General features: G+C 42.2%; 1 long non-coding RNA gene across 1 annotated transcript in view; it reads right to left on the bottom strand.

Moving 5' to 3' along the window:
• Window positions 1–610: 610 nt before the first annotated feature.
• Window positions 611–18,175, bottom strand: part of LOC143694333 (uncharacterized) — a 263,833-nt gene continuing 246,268 nt past the window's right edge. The window contains exons 9-15 of the long non-coding RNA XR_013182714.1: window positions 14,343–14,417; window positions 9,972–10,114; window positions 8,936–9,373; window positions 7,148–7,281; window positions 6,335–6,396; window positions 1,505–1,536; window positions 611–700 (exon numbers count right to left, since the gene is read on the bottom strand). This is a non-coding gene — a long non-coding RNA (uncharacterized LOC143694333). The remainder of the gene's footprint in view (window positions 701–1,504; window positions 1,537–6,334; window positions 6,397–7,147; window positions 7,282–8,935; window positions 9,374–9,971; window positions 10,115–14,342; window positions 14,418–18,175) is intronic.

Genomic DNA, 18,175 nt, shown 5'->3' with positions numbered 1-18,175 from the left:
AAAACAACTCCAGCTCTTTTTTCTTTTTTTTTCCCCCTTCTCCTTTTTTCCATCTTGTGATCTTAACCCAGCTGGTGAGGGAGAAAATTCCCATGTGAGACATGTGGGTGGAGCCCAATTGTGTAAGCTCCATGCTTGCAAAGTGTTTGGCATGGATCCGCTGGCTGGCTTTGTTTTCCATGGCCGGACACAGAGGGAAGCCACATTCAGCACATTAACAGCCACCACCTGTTGCTCTGTTCTACTTCACAGGAACCCTGAGGCTGGGGAACAGCACTGTGCTCTGGCCCTTGATCTCCAGGGAAGTTTGATGTGCCTGGGATGTGCATTGGTGCCCACATTTTTCTTGCTTTTGTAAGACATGATGCTGGTGGGTTTGGGAGTCCAGGTGGAGAAGAGGTCCTTGGAGCGATGTGAGCTGTGCTTTGGTGCAGGTCACTAGGAGGGATTTTCAAGCTCCATTTGATGTGGCTCTCCTGAAGACAAACTCTTCTTGGCTAATTCACTGCAATCAGAAATTTCCCTGCCACAGACTATTTCAAAAATCCTAACTATATCAAGCCTAAGTACAAGGAATAGCAAGAAAATGCAAAAAGAAAGAATTTACTGACCTTCTCAGTGACATTTGTAGGACCATCACCAGATTTCTCCCCTCTTTGCACAGCCCAGCTTAAATTGATCTCCATTCCTATGCACTTTCCTGTTCATATGTAAAGCACAAGGAGGAAAAAAAAAAGCAGCATATCACTAATGCAGCTAATTCTCAGTATCTTGAAGCAATTGACACAAGTACATGAATTAACTCATCACTTTATATCACATACTTGAGGTAAATGTGCTATTTGGAGTACCTCTTGGTAAGAATAAGCAATTTAAGATCCATTAGTATTTGGAATATTCTGTTTCATTAAAACCACAGTCATCCCTAAATGCAGATGAGTGGAGAGAAGCTATCAACCTCGTGGTTGTACTAGATAAACTTAAAAACACTTTATATTACAGCGTGCTGTGAAAGGGTTTTTACACAAATACAAGCCAGGCCTGAGGTTTCCAAAAGAGGGTTCTCCTACCTTGGGTTGAAGTTTCTTGTAGCTTTCATAAGTTTGAAAATTATAATGTGAGCAATTCTGGTGAACAGATTTTAAGCTTTTAATATAACACCAGGGTAGTTTTGCAAAACATTATCTGCTACTTGCATACCAAAATTCATTCTCCTTTTTAATGGCCTTAGTGCCTAAGATTATGGGAGAGCTAGAATTATTTTTTAAAATAATAAATACATATCCTCTGTTTTCATTCAAAATTTCCAAATAAATCAGGGCCCCATTGCCCTGGGCTTGATCTGTAGAGCTTTAAGATCAAATCAGTTTCATTTATGATACTGTGTCCTAAGAAGTTTTATAAATAATATAAAAGCAGTGGCCTCAGATTTTAATTAGGGTTGTGACAAATCTATAGCACATTAAACAAAAAATATACTTCAATGATTTTTTTAAATACTTACTGTACAGACCAAGGAAAAATCCTGAAAAACTTCTGGAAAAAAAAAAAAAAAGAAAGTTCTTTTTTTCTGTCACATTCAACCCTCAAGGAGTTCCTCAACTTAAAAAAGCTATTTTGGTCTAAGGAGTAAAGGTAGAAATGTTACAGAAGTCACAGGAATTTCTGGAAAAACTAAATCCTTTCACTGTGCTGCCTAATTTAGCCTTAAGTCTTTCCCAAATGTTGAAATACACTTTCAGGGCCACAGACCTTACAATTCCTACAAAACTGGAATGCCTGCTGAGTGAGAGATGGGCCCTATTTCACTGCTGGGGAAGGAAGAGCTGGCTCCTGGCTAGCACAGAGTACAACCTGCCTTCCACCCTTCACCAGGGGCCCAGCCCAGCCTGCCCAGGAGCCACTGGTTGAGGAGAAGCTTCAGCTCCAGAAAAGGATCAATGCATCGAGGCACACAAGTGCATCTGTGGTGACATGGTTCTGCTGGGAGGAGTGTCCCACTGTTGCCACAAAAGTTCTTCCCTTGGAAGAAAAATCACTTTCTGATTGACAGAATGTACGTGATAAGACCTCATGTCCAGCTGAAATAGCACCATAGAGCTGCACTGAAGCCACTGTGACCCTGGCTTGTAGAATATGGCAAAAAGAGCAGGTGTCCTGGCTAGGCACCCTAAGAGCATGCAGTGTATCCCATGACTGCTCTATATCCATTGCACAGCTTAGATTGACTCCAAAAGTTTCAAAAGCTAGTTTCTATAATCAAACAAAGGCACTCTGGATTCTGGTGAATCAGGATTAGTGTTCTGCAGCTGTAGGGGAGATACTTTATAATTAAGCCAGCACCCTCCAGCAGATCTCAGCTGGAGGTACCAGCAGTCTTAGGCAAAAACTGGTGTGAAATCTGCCTTGCTTCCGGCTGAATAGCTCTGCTGGTGATGAGGAAAACTCTCTGTGCTTCTATGGCTCCCACACAGCAGAAGCCCACCTAGAATACCTGAACATGTGGACCTAATACATCTTTATTTTCTTGCTTTTCATTTCTCTGCAAGATTTATGATTGTGAAAAAAAAAAGGAAAAAAGGTCTATTTACAAGAGTGGCTGCAAAGTTAACCATTAATTTTCTGCTCAAATGCATGGACACAGTGCAAAATGATCCTTAAATGACAAAACAGACATTAGGTTAAATCTGAAATTCCTATGCTGTTCACTTTTCTAGGTTACCAATCCATGTATTGAGGTAATATCTGGATAGATCCTTGTCAGGAACAAGGCCTGGCCTGGCTGGATTTCAGTAAGTTTGCAAAAACCATTGGCCTGAAATTTGAGGCTAAGTAGGATCTTCCACCTGACTCATAAGCATTCCACATCAATATCTCTGATAAATGTCTCAAGCATTTGAACACAGAAATAATTCCAAGGGTACTTCACTCACAGCTGAATCAAGCTGTGACAACAGATCCTGAAAGTGGTTATTCTTGTAATATTTTATCTTGTAATTGTCCTTTTTTAAAAATGTCCATGTGTGCAGGGAAGAAGAGCAAAGTCCTTTCATGCTGAACAGGTTTCAGGGCAGTTGGTTATTTATTTCCCTGAAGCTATGCAGTGTTTCTGCATCAGGGTGGGACTGAGGCTTGTGTCAGGCAAATTCCATGGTGATGTTATTTATAAAATCATGTCTGCTGTTAGTTTACCCTTGCTGACAGAATTTACCCCCTTTCCCATCTCTGCATTCCTACACAATCTGGCCAGCAATAGCTGAAATTTGATAGCACACACAGGTATAAATTTAGTCAACTGTTGGATTTTGGCAGTTTCTTGGCCACAACCTGTGGAGTCCACGGGCCTGAAATGAGAGTGATGGAGCAGCTTGCCATTCCTAGAGCTCTTATTTTAGAGTCTCTAAAATCAAGTGCACCTTCTTACCTTGTTGCTTCACACTTGGTTCAGATTTGAGAGAGATCTTGACAACTCTGAGAGCCATGAAACATTTTAAAGTGATTAATAAGACTGCACACTTAGAGCAAAGGATGACTCCTGCAGGACTCTGCCTACATTTCATGTTAGCATCAGATAACAGTTCATCCACGTAAAGTAGATAACTAGCAGATTTTTCCTACACGTCCAAAACGAAGTCTGAACAGCAGGAATAACAACAAAGTGCTTAAACACACAATATCTTCAGAACAAAACAGATTAAAAGAACCACTCTCTTAAAGAAAACAAACCTATGAACATTATAAGTCTCTGCTTAGGTCTCCAAACCACAATTTTACCTGTCTAAACACACGTTGTAATAAACTGTCTCTTCGTTTCCCACGATCTCCTCAGCTGCCGGAGTGACGCGTGCCCTTCCCATTTGCTCTCATCCTGGAGAGCCCATCCCCTGTAGGTCTCAGTGCCATGACACAGGAGACTGTGCTTCTCCAGGCCCCCTCCCAGGGCTCTGGGTATCAGGCCATGCCAGCCACATCTCCCAGTGGCCTCTGGTGCCATAACCCTGTGGCTGCCTGTGCCAGCCTGTGTCCGGCGGGCCCCGGCACAGGAGGGGATCCTGCTCCCTCACAGATGGCCCGTGCCTGCTGTGTGCAGCCAGGGGACATGTACCACTAAAAGGCAGGATGTTTGGCTGCAGGCTGGCACATCCTGATCAGGCTGGGTAGTGCCACACATCGCTGTGCTGCTTCTGAGCATCGCTGCAGTGCTCCTCAGAAACAGGCTGGGCTCACTGCTGGGACCTGGGCAGCTGTGCTGCCTTTTCCCATTTTATATCCTCAGCATCTATACTTAGAAAACACCACTATTGCTTTCCATGCCACCTGTGTAGTTCATCATTTTTTTCCTCTTCTAATGCATTTGTTTGCTGTAATTTTGGATGCATTTTCTCCCTTGCTGGTCTGTGTTTTTTACCAGCAGCACACTATGAAGACAGTCCTAGTCACTTGATAATACTGGTGGCAGAGTTGTCCTTGTTTCCTTAGAGCAGAAAGCTGCCTGTGATCACAGTGGAAAAGACTATATTGTCAGAAATCCATTGTTGCTTTTGTGCCCCATATAGCATTTCTCTTTCTTCCCTGTGGGAATAGCAGCCACAATCAACAGTTACTTGGCCACAAACCTGTGCAGCCCATGGGCCTGAAATGAGACTAATAGAGCAGCCTCAAATTCCTAGAGCTCCTATTTTAGACTCTCTCCAAACTCAAGTGGACTTTCTTACTTTGTTACTTCACACTCAGTTTTGAAAGAGATTTTGGCAAGAGATCCTGCATTCCCTTTACTGTGTGTTTGGAAGTGAAAGCACTTACTGTGATAGCAGCACTGCCTTACCCAAACAGGCCAAGAGACAGGGAACTCTGAGCTAGTCAAACTGCTGAGGTTCAAACAGATTTATGAAAACAATCTGTATTTATTTATTTGTATATACATTTCTCATCCTCATTTTTCCCCCATCTGGTAATGTGATATTCATGCAAGTCTATCCCTTTGTTGAATTTTTGCTTCACTTCCTGTCAAATTATTTCATTTTATTTAACTTCACCTGTCAAAATACATGAGCTAATTCTCTCTGTGATGACCTGCCACTGCTTCTTAGTCTCCAGTGACAGGATGCAGCAACTGCATGCCTGCAAAGCCTGTGCCATGGAAATCACCTGGGCATCTTCACATACATACAAGCAGAGAAAACAAACCCAGCCTGAAATGCCTTGAACCAGCTTAGCTCTGCTCTCAGGTGCTGCCAAACAAAAATCCTTCTCTGCCCACAAACATGGTCCTTTCCCACCTTTCATCTCTGGGTTGCCAAGTGTTTAATGTGCAGAGTCTAACACAATGGACACCACCATCTCTCTGAGTTTATCCCTCACCTAAAACATCCTCTGGGGGCACTCATGTAGGGGTTTTTTGGGGGGTGAAACAGCATTCTGGTATAATGCCATATGTTCTGAAATAATTTCTTATTCTATTAATTGACTGCCTACTACCTAACAGCAGCTGCAAAGGAAGGCATTCTCTGTAATACTATGGTATTTATTTTTATCATTTTTACAGCTTTGATGCTGGCAGTTATAATTTATCTGACTTCCCAGTCAATGTGCAGAGCTACCATGGCCCCATGCCACCTTGAAGCACAGAAAGCCCTTGCCTGGCCAGTCCACTGGCTGTCCAGCAAGTCATTACTTGCACTGGGAGTGGTGAAATGCAAAGCCAGAGCATCTTGAGTAAAAAGATCCCTCTTTCATCTCCTCTACAGAAGTGGGTGAGTGAGAATTGGTGTTACACAAGGCTGCGTTGATGCTGTTCAAAGTGATGAGTTTTACCCTTAATGTTATACTGAGGGAGCCCATGTGGTGGCCAGTGATTGATTACCTTCACAAAGCTCATTTTCACTCAGCAGTGGTGAGTTTCAGAAGGGTGATAATAACAGATATCATTGCCTAAGTTCTCTCTCACAGGTTTTCCACTGTCCCATGGAAATCAAAAGGTGATTAATTCCTTTGACAGCTTTTGTGGTCCTCAGGAAAAGTTGACATAAAGTGGAAGATACTGCATATTTACCTGTGGGAGCCAAAGCCCATAATAGTTCTTTAATAATGAAAATTGAGGATACTACATCAGCAAAGAACTGGAAGAATGTCTGTAAAGAAATAGGAACAAGGCTCTCAGCAGGGATTCAGGACATCCACAGGAGCAGGAATCAACAGGAAGTCTGTGTCTACCTGTGAGCTTGTGTGCCTGAAGAAACAGAATCTGAGCTAGAGGCTTTGGAAGGATGCTTGTCTGACCTTGGAGAGGCAGGTTATGCAACCCGAATAAGAAAAAATAGATGGCTGATGTTACCTGTTAAAATAGGGAAGTTCTCCTCTTCGGGAGTTTTAGCTGAGGTTCTTCCAAGCATCAACCTTTTTAAAAGAGGACAAAACATACAGATTGCCAGCCATCCCAAAGGGGTGAAGGAAACACCTGCTGGGGGCAGTTTGTCAGGAGTGCACCATCCTCTTTGCCAAAGGCCCTGTGGTGGCCGAGGCAGGTGCGTGCCCCTGTCTGAGGGGGTCAGATTAGCAGCTTGCTCCTCCTCACAGGCAGTGCCAGCCACAGAGGCAGCAGGGCTGGGTGAGGGCACTGTGATCCCTCATCCTCTTCCTCTTTCCCACGAGCAGCAGCAGCTGTTCCACCCCCTGCCCCTGGCTTGCCTCGCGGGGTGCGCGGTGTCAGTAGGAAATGGAAGTAATGAGCCTCAATTAAGCAGCTCCCCATACAGTCATGGATGAACTTGTCCCAGCAAGAGTACCCAGGCCCAGGGGCTCTGCAGGGTGGTTTTGTGATGTGCAGCTGGTTCAAAGCCATTTGTGGAAGGCTGAATATTCCTCCTCCCTGTGGGACACCCTTGCCCTTTTGAGTGCCACACACACAGGGTGTAGCTGGTGGGGGGGGGGCACAAAACACAGGATGTGAATGCCATCCTTTTTATACAGGTCTGGTTTTATGCATGCCTGTTTACCAAGGAGTAAGAATAGACAAAGGGAGAAACAGTCTCCACCTTCATAAAAATCATGAAGGCTTTGGCGGTCATAATGCTGCTTTGCCCCTGAAACAAAATTTTGGCACCATTTAGCTTTGCTCTCATTACTGTTTATGTAGGACAACACTAACCTTCACTTAGAGAGCCAGCACAACATTTTGTGTCTTTTCTTCTTCCCAAGTGAGTCTTCAGTGTGGGATTTACACAGTGGCCAGAACTCATGCAGCCTTTTTCCAGTGGGATATTTCTGCAGTAATACCCAGATCTGAAAAGATAAACCATTTATTCCCATTAAGAGTACTTAGGGAGTTAAAAAAAAAAAAAATCTTGTTACATTTTGTATCATTACACTTGGTATGTTTTTTGGGGGGTTTTCTCCCACCAGGCCTTTTTTTCTCCAGGTGTTTTCATATGCTCCTAAACTTCCAGCCATGATGGAAAGGGGACATCAGCCTCTGCTGTCTCTGAGGTTAGGCCACAAAAACTTATCTCCTTCAGGGAAGCAATGCTTCTTTCAGTAGATTTCACACTTTTTGCTACATGTGAGTCACCAAGTTGACTTTTGCTAAAAGAGCATACAGAGTTTGCAGAGCTGTACATACATAAGCTTGTACTCAGTGATTAGAGGAGCAACAGCGTTCACTGCAGAACAATATTCAGCTGGACAACTCCATGATAAAATGACCTGGGAGGGGAATTTTGGAGTGGGTTTGGGGAGGAGGTAAACCCCTTGCATGGTGGCATTCAGAGGTGATGAGAAGTTTAATTAATTCAAGGGTTCCAGGTATTTTAGGAAAGGTTTGTACTGACTGACAGTAGGACAGTGTTTGCATAATTGCCCAAGCACGCAGCCTTTGAATAATAATAATATTGCTGTTCTCTGAGATACACTTTGTTTTCAGAAGTGACCTGATATCAGCAGAAGCAAAAGACTCAATTTCACAGTTACTTCGAAACAAAATAATTATGGGAATGCATGCAGAAATTAAATTTGTGCAATTTGTGCTAAGAAACTAAACATCCCCTAAAGCTGTGCAATTTCAACCTTTCAGATTGGTTATCCTCTCTGTATCACTATTTAGGCCTGAGATCTCTTCTTCATCTGCTCTAATCCCATTCTTTTGCTGTCTTCCATCATGCTAGAGATATTCTAGATCTTAGACAATGTGTATATCCAATAAATGTAATTAAAATGCAACAACAACTATCTTTTTCATTTTCCTTATCACAAAAAAAAAATTACATATTGAACCCTAACTAACTTTATGGATGTGTTTCTCATTTTGAGTCTTGTGCAGTATCCACTGAAGAAAAATAGGATAATTTCCCATGAATACAGCAAACACTGGTACAAATAATAATGCAATATAAAAAAAAGCCCGTTTAAAAATAATAGGAATGTGAGAATCTCTCTGTCTGAAGATGTGCAACCCTCAAATCACCGAGGAACCTACTCATCAGCTTTCAACCTAACACCACCCAAAGAAAGAGAAGCTTCTTTTCTCTGTTCTGTCTTTATTTTGAGCTGCCTAGAAGACAGTAATTACAACTTATCTTTTCATACTTTTGTTCCTTCCAAAAAGAGCAAACCAGCAAATGGCCAGGCAAGCCATTGTTAAGCCCTGTTAAGCCATTTTTGGAGGATTACCTTCAGAGGCTCCTGAGATGTATTTGTTCACCTTTTTTGGCAATAGTTCATCAGCAAAGTATTTCTGAAAGAGCAACAGAGCATCTTTTCCTGGTGCTGTAAGTGGGAAAGCAAACCCGGGTACCAGAGCTCTGTGTCTGTCCTCTTCCCTTTAGTGAGTATTAATAGCACCACAGGTCCTGCAGGCTTGGAGAGTGTCACCAAACTGTCCCTCAGCCAGTGGGGAAGGGTCTGACAGTGACTAACAGCCAGAGGGAGAGACAACATTTACCTGGAGTGCTGATCGGTCAGGGAAGGTGAGTGCTGTAATCTGTGTCTCTGCTCAGACCTTCCCGGCTACATTCAGTTCCCACTGACGCTTCCTGGCCTTCCACTGCTGTGACCAAGGGTGGGATGTGCACCTCCTCCACTCCTATTCTATCCCTACAGAGAGCTGCAGATGATGCTGCCCTCTGCCTCAAGGCTGAGGGCCAGCCTGCTGATGCCATTTATGCCACCAGCACCATCAAGGAGGAATATGTTGCAGTAGGTCTGACCAAGGGTTCAGTGTGAGGTACTCTGTCAGTCATCTGCTCAGCATGGTTCCATCCCAAATCAGCTGGTAGGAAATGAAGGACAAAAAGAAAGTACTTGGCAATGAATCCTAGTATTTTTTCCTTCTCCTCTGCATTCCTCACCCACCTTCATTTTGTGGCTTTGATGAAAAGAGCTGAAGAGAAAAAGAAACAGTTCGAGTCTAAAGCCATTTTTGATAATGTAAATGCACAACCATTTATACTTCCAAGAATTCAAATCTGCAATTTCAAAATGGAATTAGGCCAATCACTTTTTTATCTGGTTAAATTAATTGTTAGGAAATTGTAAATAAGGATGACATGGGACCACTTAATGGGAAGACACTGACCTTTCCTCCATGGTTTATTACTATCCTCTGGTCCAAACTGAAGCAAGCTGATGTTTTCAGCTTAGTTTGTCTCTTGCCATAAGAAGCAGTTTTGCTTTAAAAAAAGGCTCAGAAGTGGTATGAGGATCTCACTCATTTATTTCTCCTAGGAAATACATTCTCTTTTGGTCTCCTCAGAGGGATGTGTCTTTGTAGGCAGGTTCAGCACTGCCAGGGGAGGGGAAAACCAATAATTTCCAGCTTCATGATCATGGTTTCAGGAATCATCTTGGCTGGGCACTAGCATTAGTCTCTGTATATGTGTCTGAGGGAGGATAGGTTCTCAAAATAAGTAAAAGGCAAATTCAAAGAAGAGAGTAATCTCTTCTTTATCCTCAGTGCGTAGGACAAGAAATGGGCTTACCTGCAGCTAGAGGTGTTAAGAGACAGCAAAGTTCTGTTTGAATCTTCTCAGAATCCCTGAGAATTTTCTCAGAATCCCTGAGAAAAACTGCCTGATGAAGTGTGGAGTGCCTGTTGGCGGAGGGGCTCGACAAGGCTCTGTTCCTGGGGAGATGCAGATACTGTTAAGGATGGAATAAATAACTTCTTGGTAGACATTCCACCCCTGTGAATGACAAAACTGTTTTATTCACACCAGGTTTTTTTGTTTCTGAGATCTTCTAGCACTGAGAGCAGTGACAGAATATCTCGGTTCTTCCTGCCACATGTCACGTGTCAGTTCACCAAAGGCAGGAAGGAAAACAGACAGGGAAAACGTAGCCTCAGAGCATGAAACATGGAAAATAAGGATATGCCGGTGGCATGTGAGCCATCCTTCAGGCTCCAGGTGAAATCCTGGTCCTTGGCGAGCAGCTCCTGGGTGCGTGTGTCTGCCTGACACCGGAACAGTTGGTAGCACAACCAGCCCGCAGGTCATCCACACAATCCAGGGCTCTCATAAACTTTATGAGCTGTTATTCAGCAACACCCAATAATTAAAAACCAATATGTTGCAGGTAACATGGGGAACAGCTGACAAAGACCAGGAGTAAAGACACCAGCTAAAAATATGAACCCAACAGGCGGAGAGAGGCTGGAATTCTGGAATAAGAAAGGCTCCACATGAACCTGCCAGAGTTGCATTTGTACACCAAGAACTTTTCATTTTTGTGCCCTTTTAGAGAAGCTGAAAATATCCACTAACCCTGAGAACAAACATATCATTTTAAAGCAGAATAGGCCTGTAAGACTTTTTAACACTTGTTCGTTGATTATATTAATGCCAGAATATATTAAAGAAGTGCAATATAAATTTGATTTTAATTGTTTTGTACACACGCCAGTGAAAAGGAACTGATTGGATACAGTTCACAGGCAGTATGTTAATACGTTATTTTCATATGATGATAGCTTTGCATAATCTTTCTTTTTCCAAGATTTAGAAGAACCTGTTGTTAACCAAAGCACAGGAGAGAGGAAGAATACAATTTACATAAAATCGGCTACCCTACACATTAATTAGTAATGTGGCTGAGCGGAAGGTGTGTTCACTTAGTAGAAAGTACACTTTATAATTTATACACCAGCTGTTTCAGTGCTTTCTAGTCCATTTTCCTCCCTGCCTGCCTCTAATGAAATCGTGTTACTGGAGAATCGACTGGGGTGAATTGAGATTTTAATCCCATTGACGCTTCTCTATGGAAAGGCACACTGGTGGGAACTTTTAATGGAAGGTCTGTAATCAGAAGACACTTGTATTCAGTCCCCCACTATAATGACTCTCATCAAATGTTAAAGCCCAGGCAGTGTGCAGAAGGCTAGAATTTCAAGGTTTTTGACCAACCCCATTTGAGGCATTCCTCTGGGAGTGTGTGATTACTCAAGTTTAGCAGTTTATTGCCTCATCTTTCAATATCCAGTGAAGCACAAAATTCTCATCTAGGTTGCTCTTTTTACTTAAAGAACAGGCCAAAATAGACTGCAGAGCTACTAGCACTGTCATTGAGGTTAATTCTTGCTTCTCATTTAACAGGAGATCAATGAAAAAGCTTTAAAATATTAGAACACAAATGCTGCTTCTAAAATTGCTTAGCAGCCTTTGTAAAAATTCTGGTTCGCACCACACTTTCCCAAAACATCCTCACATTTATTTATTACCAATTGCTTTTTTAAGGCTAAGAGTAACATTAATTGAGAGGTGGTGCTGTTCTGCAAAGAAGGATGTAAACATGTATTAAAATCCAGCAGAGCGAACAGTCTTCCTATTCCCCAAACTTTGCAGTCAAGAAAAGTACAGTCATTAAAAGAGAGGTGGTCAAAAAGCAAACTGAACTGGGAGTTAATGGGACTCATTATGCTGGCTGCATGTTAGTAATGTCTCCTTCTCTACCAGAAAAACAAGCAGAAATAGACACAGAAAAGCAAAACGCACTTAAACAAATGCCTGTTAAAATCCCTGTGAGGAGAATGCATTTGCTCTGAACAGACACAAACACATCAATTAATACAGTGGAAGCCACTTATACAAATACATGTTAAGAAATAAACTGGAAAAATGAAGGAACTTCTGACAAAAGATGTCAGATGCTGTTGAAAGGAATAAATCTATTTAAAAGACAACATATTTTTCAAATGCAGCAAGTCAAAATAGAAGGAATAATAGGAAGAATGCCTCTGAACCATTAATGTTAAATAATAAAAAAAGAAATCTTTCCCTTCCTTCTTCTTTTCCTCCTCCCCAAAAAAGGAATCAAGATGAGAGTTTCTTTAATAAGTATTTCTCTGCCAACTTAATGAATACATTTGAATGACTTTCCCTATTCCCTGTTCCTTTCTTATTGAATTGGTCAGACAAAGGTCTAATTTGGGAGGTTTTTTACTTAAAGGAGCTCTTTCTTTCTGATACTTCTTTCGGGCCAGCATGGGTTCAGGATTTTCCACTCCTTATGCAATTCACTCCCTCTGGTCCCTTTCTTATTTTAGTTATTTCAAAAAATGTTAGGATCCACTTGTTATTAGAGGTTCTTTTTTTATGGCCTCCAATCTGAATAGGTGCCTACATTCTCACATTCCCTGCAGAATTCATGGCAGTTATTGTATATGTGCTATAATTCATACAGGAAGGATCACAATGTAGCTTTTCACCAGAATATGTTTGTGTGCATTTTTTAGGGCCTGTTTAAGGCTTATTTAATTTCAAGGTTTAAATTAATCTATATGTCTGTAGATTTTTAGTGTGTACACTATGCAAATACCTTTCAGGAGGTCTTTCTTTAGACTTTTAAACTCCTCACTCAAATTTGATGTATTAAAGCTTTCCAAGTGTCCAAATTTGAAGGGAACATCCAAACATCAGATTCCTTTAGAGTTTCTCTAGCAAGTAATGAATGCCTTTTGTTATATCAGCCCTATTTTTTCTGGGCTCTCTCCTGCTTCCTTTTACCAGCCTCCTGTCCACTTCTTTGAGAGTTTTCTCACTCTCCACCCTGGCAAGCCAGCCTGTGTTCCCAACCAGCTTTCTGCTGGTGTCCCTCAGGGGTACCAATCCATACTTCAGTGATCTGCACGCTCCACGGGCACTCATTAATTTAGCTCCTCAGCACCTATATTAGGCATGGAATATTACATCAGTCTGGCAGAGAGAGAGCTGAAACAGAGACAAGCAACTGAGTCACCCAAGGGCACTCAGAAAATTTGCTCAAGGGCCAGAAATCTCATCCAGGCTCTCATTTCTTAAACGCAGATAGTACTGAATAAGTTTCCTCAGTGGTTCCTAATCCACCAAAAAAGAGCAAGATACAAATTCAGACATTCTGATGCTGTGCCTAACCACAAAATACCAGCACCTTACTATGTGGGCTATCTTTTCTAGCTCTCCAGAAGAAAACAGCTTAGCAACTAATAAGTAAGGCCATTAAAAGCGGATTAAGATTGAGGAAATGTGAGAGATTCTTTCTGTAAGGGGCAAGGAGGCTCCTGAGCACAGACTAGCACTCCACACTCACCTTTCTTATTGAAGCTGACCTAGTTATTAACTCTCCATTTTGAAGAGGACACACCAAAGAAAATGTGGAGACTGTTGTGAGATAAGAGCTGGTCAGAGGGGAAAGGAAAAGATGTATCAGCACAATAAAATAATTGGCCAGGCAGTGGCATTGCTGGAAAGGACTGAAAGGAGCCCTGGATCATGAATGGATCAATGCATCAGCAATACTGTTACCAAAACTAAAGAGTGAGAAGTTTGCAAGCTGTAAATAGAGTTGTCTTGTAAGAAAGGAAGGGGAAAAGGAAAATATGTTCCAATTAAAAAAAAAAAAAAAAAAACAACAAAAAAACCAGCCCTAGGGATAGAAAGCATGTCTAATCTTTCAGGCCTCTCCAGCACCATCTCTCTAGGATGTTTATAGCATCTTTCTGCCCTTAGGTAGATGTTGGTTTGGGGCAATCTGGATCACCAGACTAGAACTACAGAAAGAGTGAAGAACTTTCTTTTCTGATTAGAATTCAATCACAGGCATCTGCAAATTTCACCCCTTCTTATAGTGCCTTCTAAATGTGTTTGTCACAGATTAATCTGAGCACGTACTTATTCTAAAAGATAAAAAGCTATAGATCGAAATATTTTGTTTTGAAAATAAGAAACCCTCAATTTTTGTTTCAACCAGTTTGCGTTTCTTCATTGTGCTTGCTTCTGGTGCTTTCTTTATGGACACGTGGAGTGTGGCAAATTTCCCCTGGAGTAAAGACAGCAAAACTCCAAATGTGGTGGAGACAGAAGGTATAAAGTACTCACATGATGGAAATGTGTCTGTCTTGAGTTGGTTCTTCTGACTGTTCCTAAGGCATGACTGCCCATGTGCTATTTGGGCTGCAAAATAGAGCAAAGAGAGTTATAGGAATAACAAGACTTGCTGCTTCTAACAAGAATGTTGCTGTTTATAGCAGGGAAACCCTCTAAAATACATTTGCACAGCACTTAGCACAATGAGCCCTGGTCTTCAGTGATACAACAGTAATAACTGTCAATAACACTGTTTATGGACATTTTCTCTTTTCAACAGCATAAGGGTGCTTTTCTAATCCACAAAGGCTATAAACTTGAACTATTGCACTATTTCTAAGGGCAGAAGTGAGACCAGAGATCAGGCAGATGAAGCGTGTCTTTTGTGATTTATCTGCTCTCTGCCACCACCACCTTCTTTCTGCAGTGAAGCCATAAGGAGGGGATCATCAGTGCTTAACTCAAATGTAAATAAGTGTAACATCTTCTGGAGGCCCAAGCAGTAATCCCATTCAGACAGACATAAAATTGGTATGACTGGGGAGTACAAGCCATCTACATTTCCTGTATAAGGCAGCTGTAGGGCAATTTAACAGGAAAAGTACAGAACAAAAGTACAGCTTTTGTTCTGTGAGTAATCAACCTAAGATAAACTAAGAAAACACAGACATCTATGGTAGGAGACAATCCCACAAGTCCCAGGGGATAGTCCAGCCAGCCTGATGTGGCACAGGTCTTCCCCTCCCTAGACTGGAGCTACAGAGTCCATGGCATTCATGAATTTTTTGGCTTCTGTTAATCTCTAGTAGTTTAATGAACCATATGTTTTTTTCCCCAGGACAGGCTGCCATCCACAGCATGGTCCTAAGGAAAGGATGAAAAAAAAATTGGAAAAAAATCCAAATCTAGTGGTGCTGTTCAGAGAGAAAAGGCAAGTCAACAGTCACAGAAGAAAGAAATGTCATTGAAATTTTGTTGTGTTGAATCACTTAAATGAGATCATAAGATACTATAATATATTGATTTTTTTTTGCATTTCCTGGGAGGATGCCATTTGAAGGAGACAAGGTGCTTTCTATATGCTTTTAGGCATTATTTAACACCAAGTTTTACTCTCCCATGTAAAAATTGAGTTGTGTGCCAGTAACTTGATGAGCATACTTTTGCTATATCCACAGGGATACAAAATGGTCATGCAGCTCAGAGCTCCATAATGTACAGTAAGTTTTCTAATAAATTCCTGTGACCTATGAAAAACACTTTTGTATGTGAATATCTTCAATAGATTGATCTAGTTTCCCTTAATATTTTATGACCATGTATGTTTAACAGGGAAGGTGCTTATACTGACAGTATTTTATACCCTTTGGTATATTTGGAATTCGGTATATATACAGTAAATATTCCAAATGCAACTCCATGGTTTCTTACAGGAAATAGCAATAGCAGTGGCAGTTACAAAAGTGAATGAAGCAAGGAATAGGTTATTTGTTCCCTGCAAAGAACAGAAGACACAGCAGAGGAAGAAGCAGTTTTCTTTGAACTTTCAATAATAAAGATGCCCATGCAAGTCAAACACATAGCATAGCAAGTTTCAACTGTTTGGGCTATAGCTGGCTTTTCCCCAGGAGTTTTAGTACCAAAACCATTTATTTTCTGCAAAAGTGTTAGTCCAGACCTTCATGATTTGGTTTGCTTTCAGCAAAGGGTGTTCTTTCACCTGAACAACACAGCCAAAAGAGGATGAAGTGCACGTGTTGTTATTTTCCACATGAATCACTGACACGGTGACTTAATTTTCAAAGGGGATGGAGAAGCAACTATGGAATCTAGCAAGATGGGCAAAGGAATAGGAATTTGCAAATACCTAATGAATAACCCTTCTGCAGATAGTGACTAGTGCAGGAAAAATCTGATGGCTGATGTTTTGGACCAAATGACCTGCAATCAGGAATTCACAGTATTACATGCACTGGGGATTTTTACAGCACTCAGCTGGTAGACTAGGATAGAAAACCTCCAGAAAGTTACCATCAGTACTCCCAAATACATTAAATTTTTTGTTGCTTTTAGAAATACAACCAGCTGAAATTGACTGACTACTTTGAGAACTTCAGCTAAACTGTAAGCAGAACTCACTATCTCAAAGGTGAATGTGATCAGAAAGAAAAAAAAAATTAAAAATAAGCATCATCAGTTAGCCAAAAAGTAATATGTAGCCTGTTGAAGGAGGGTTATGTAGAATAGGCCTAATCATCCCCCACTGCTTTTGATATACCTGTCCCCAACTGATCTGGGGGATGATCTGATTGCCAGAAGAGCCTTTTGGGTTTTGTCCCTGCAGCCTGGTCTGTACCAAAGTGAGACCAGACCCCTGCAGGATGGCTGTGGCAGTTCTGATGGGAAATCTGTGCCTGTGTCTGTAAATGCTCTCTGTGCCTCTGCCATGGGCCCGCCTGCTGGGCATGGGGAGTCACCTGGAGCTGCCAGACCAGAAGCACCAGCACCACATTTCCTTAGGGAGCTGTTCTGTGTGCCCAGACATTTTCCTTAGGGAGCTGTTCTGTGTGCCCAGACATTTTCCTTAGGCAGCTGTTCTGTGTGCCCAGACATTTTCCTTAGGGAGCTGTTCTGTGTGCTCAGACATTTTCCTTGGGGAGCTGTTCTGTGTGCCCAGACATTTTCCTTGGGGAGCTGTTCTGTGTGCCCAGACATTTTCCTCAGGGAGCTGTTCTGTGCCCAGACATTTTCCTTAGGGAGCTGTTCTGTGTGCCCAGACATTTTCCTTAGGAAGCTGTTCTGTGTGTCCGGACATTTTCCTTAGGGAGCTGTTCTGTGTGCCCGGAGAGCTCCTGCTGAGCTCAGCCCTCTTGCAGCCTCTCCCAGCAGGCTCTGGCTAACGGAGCCAGCTCCTGGAAGAGAGGGGCTGGGTGCAGAGGGCTCTGCCAGGAGAAGTCCCAGGTGCCAGGGCAGGATTGGTTCCCAGCAGGCACCCCAGAGGCCCTGGGCTCGTTCAGCCCCCGTGAGCCCAGAGTGCGCACTTTCCGACGGGGCCGCGACTGCGGCGCGGGAGCCGAGCTACTGTTACGTGTTTACACTGGATGGAAAGCGGATCCACGAAGCAGCACATATGTTCCTCTGATAGTCGTTAAACAGGGATTTGACTGCAGATCTTCTGGGAGAAATCTAGCAGGAAAGAGCTGAGTATCTGCCTCAGTCTTGGCATGCAATAGTGCAGCTCCATTACCATTAGGGAATTCGCATATGTCTGGAATTAGGCACACTGGCAATCAAGCCACTTCTTTACAAATAACTAAGAAAAGGGAACAAACTGTTTGTTATCAAATTGATTCAGGCATCTGGGACACAGTGGGTGAATACTATTGATTATTTTCATTCAGGTTTTAAAGTGAATTTACTTTGGCCGACTGCTCTCCTTTCATATTTACTTGCCAAGAGCAGTCGGGTGATCAAGTTTTACTTACACAGATGTGACCTTGACCAAGTCCTTTTACCCCTTTGTGCTTCCATTTCCTCCTCTTCTCTTACCTGTCTCAGTTATAAACTCAGATTTCATCTATCAAGGTCTACACCTTAATTAATTTAACACATTGGGCCCTGTCTTCTCTGGGATCACTCCACACAACTCCAATACAAATCAGAATAACAATAAATTGCTCAGAATGCATTTCCAAGTCTCATATATGAATGATGTTAGTGGGAAAGGATTTTGAAATTCAGAGGTGACATTTGAGCCAGATGCACTCGCCTTCTTGCTCATCCAAACACATAACCCATCTGCCCAGTGGTGGTGAGTCCGTGTTGCTCAGTGTGGGATATTTGCA

The sequence above is a fragment of the Agelaius phoeniceus genome, chromosome 6 (genome assembly GCF_051311805.1).
Source record: "Agelaius phoeniceus isolate bAgePho1 chromosome 6, bAgePho1.hap1, whole genome shotgun sequence".
In the NCBI taxonomy this organism is placed as follows: Eukaryota; Metazoa; Chordata; class Aves; order Passeriformes; family Icteridae; genus Agelaius; species Agelaius phoeniceus.
Note: the sequence above shows the minus strand (reverse complement) of the source record. Positions and strands in the feature narration are given on the sequence as shown.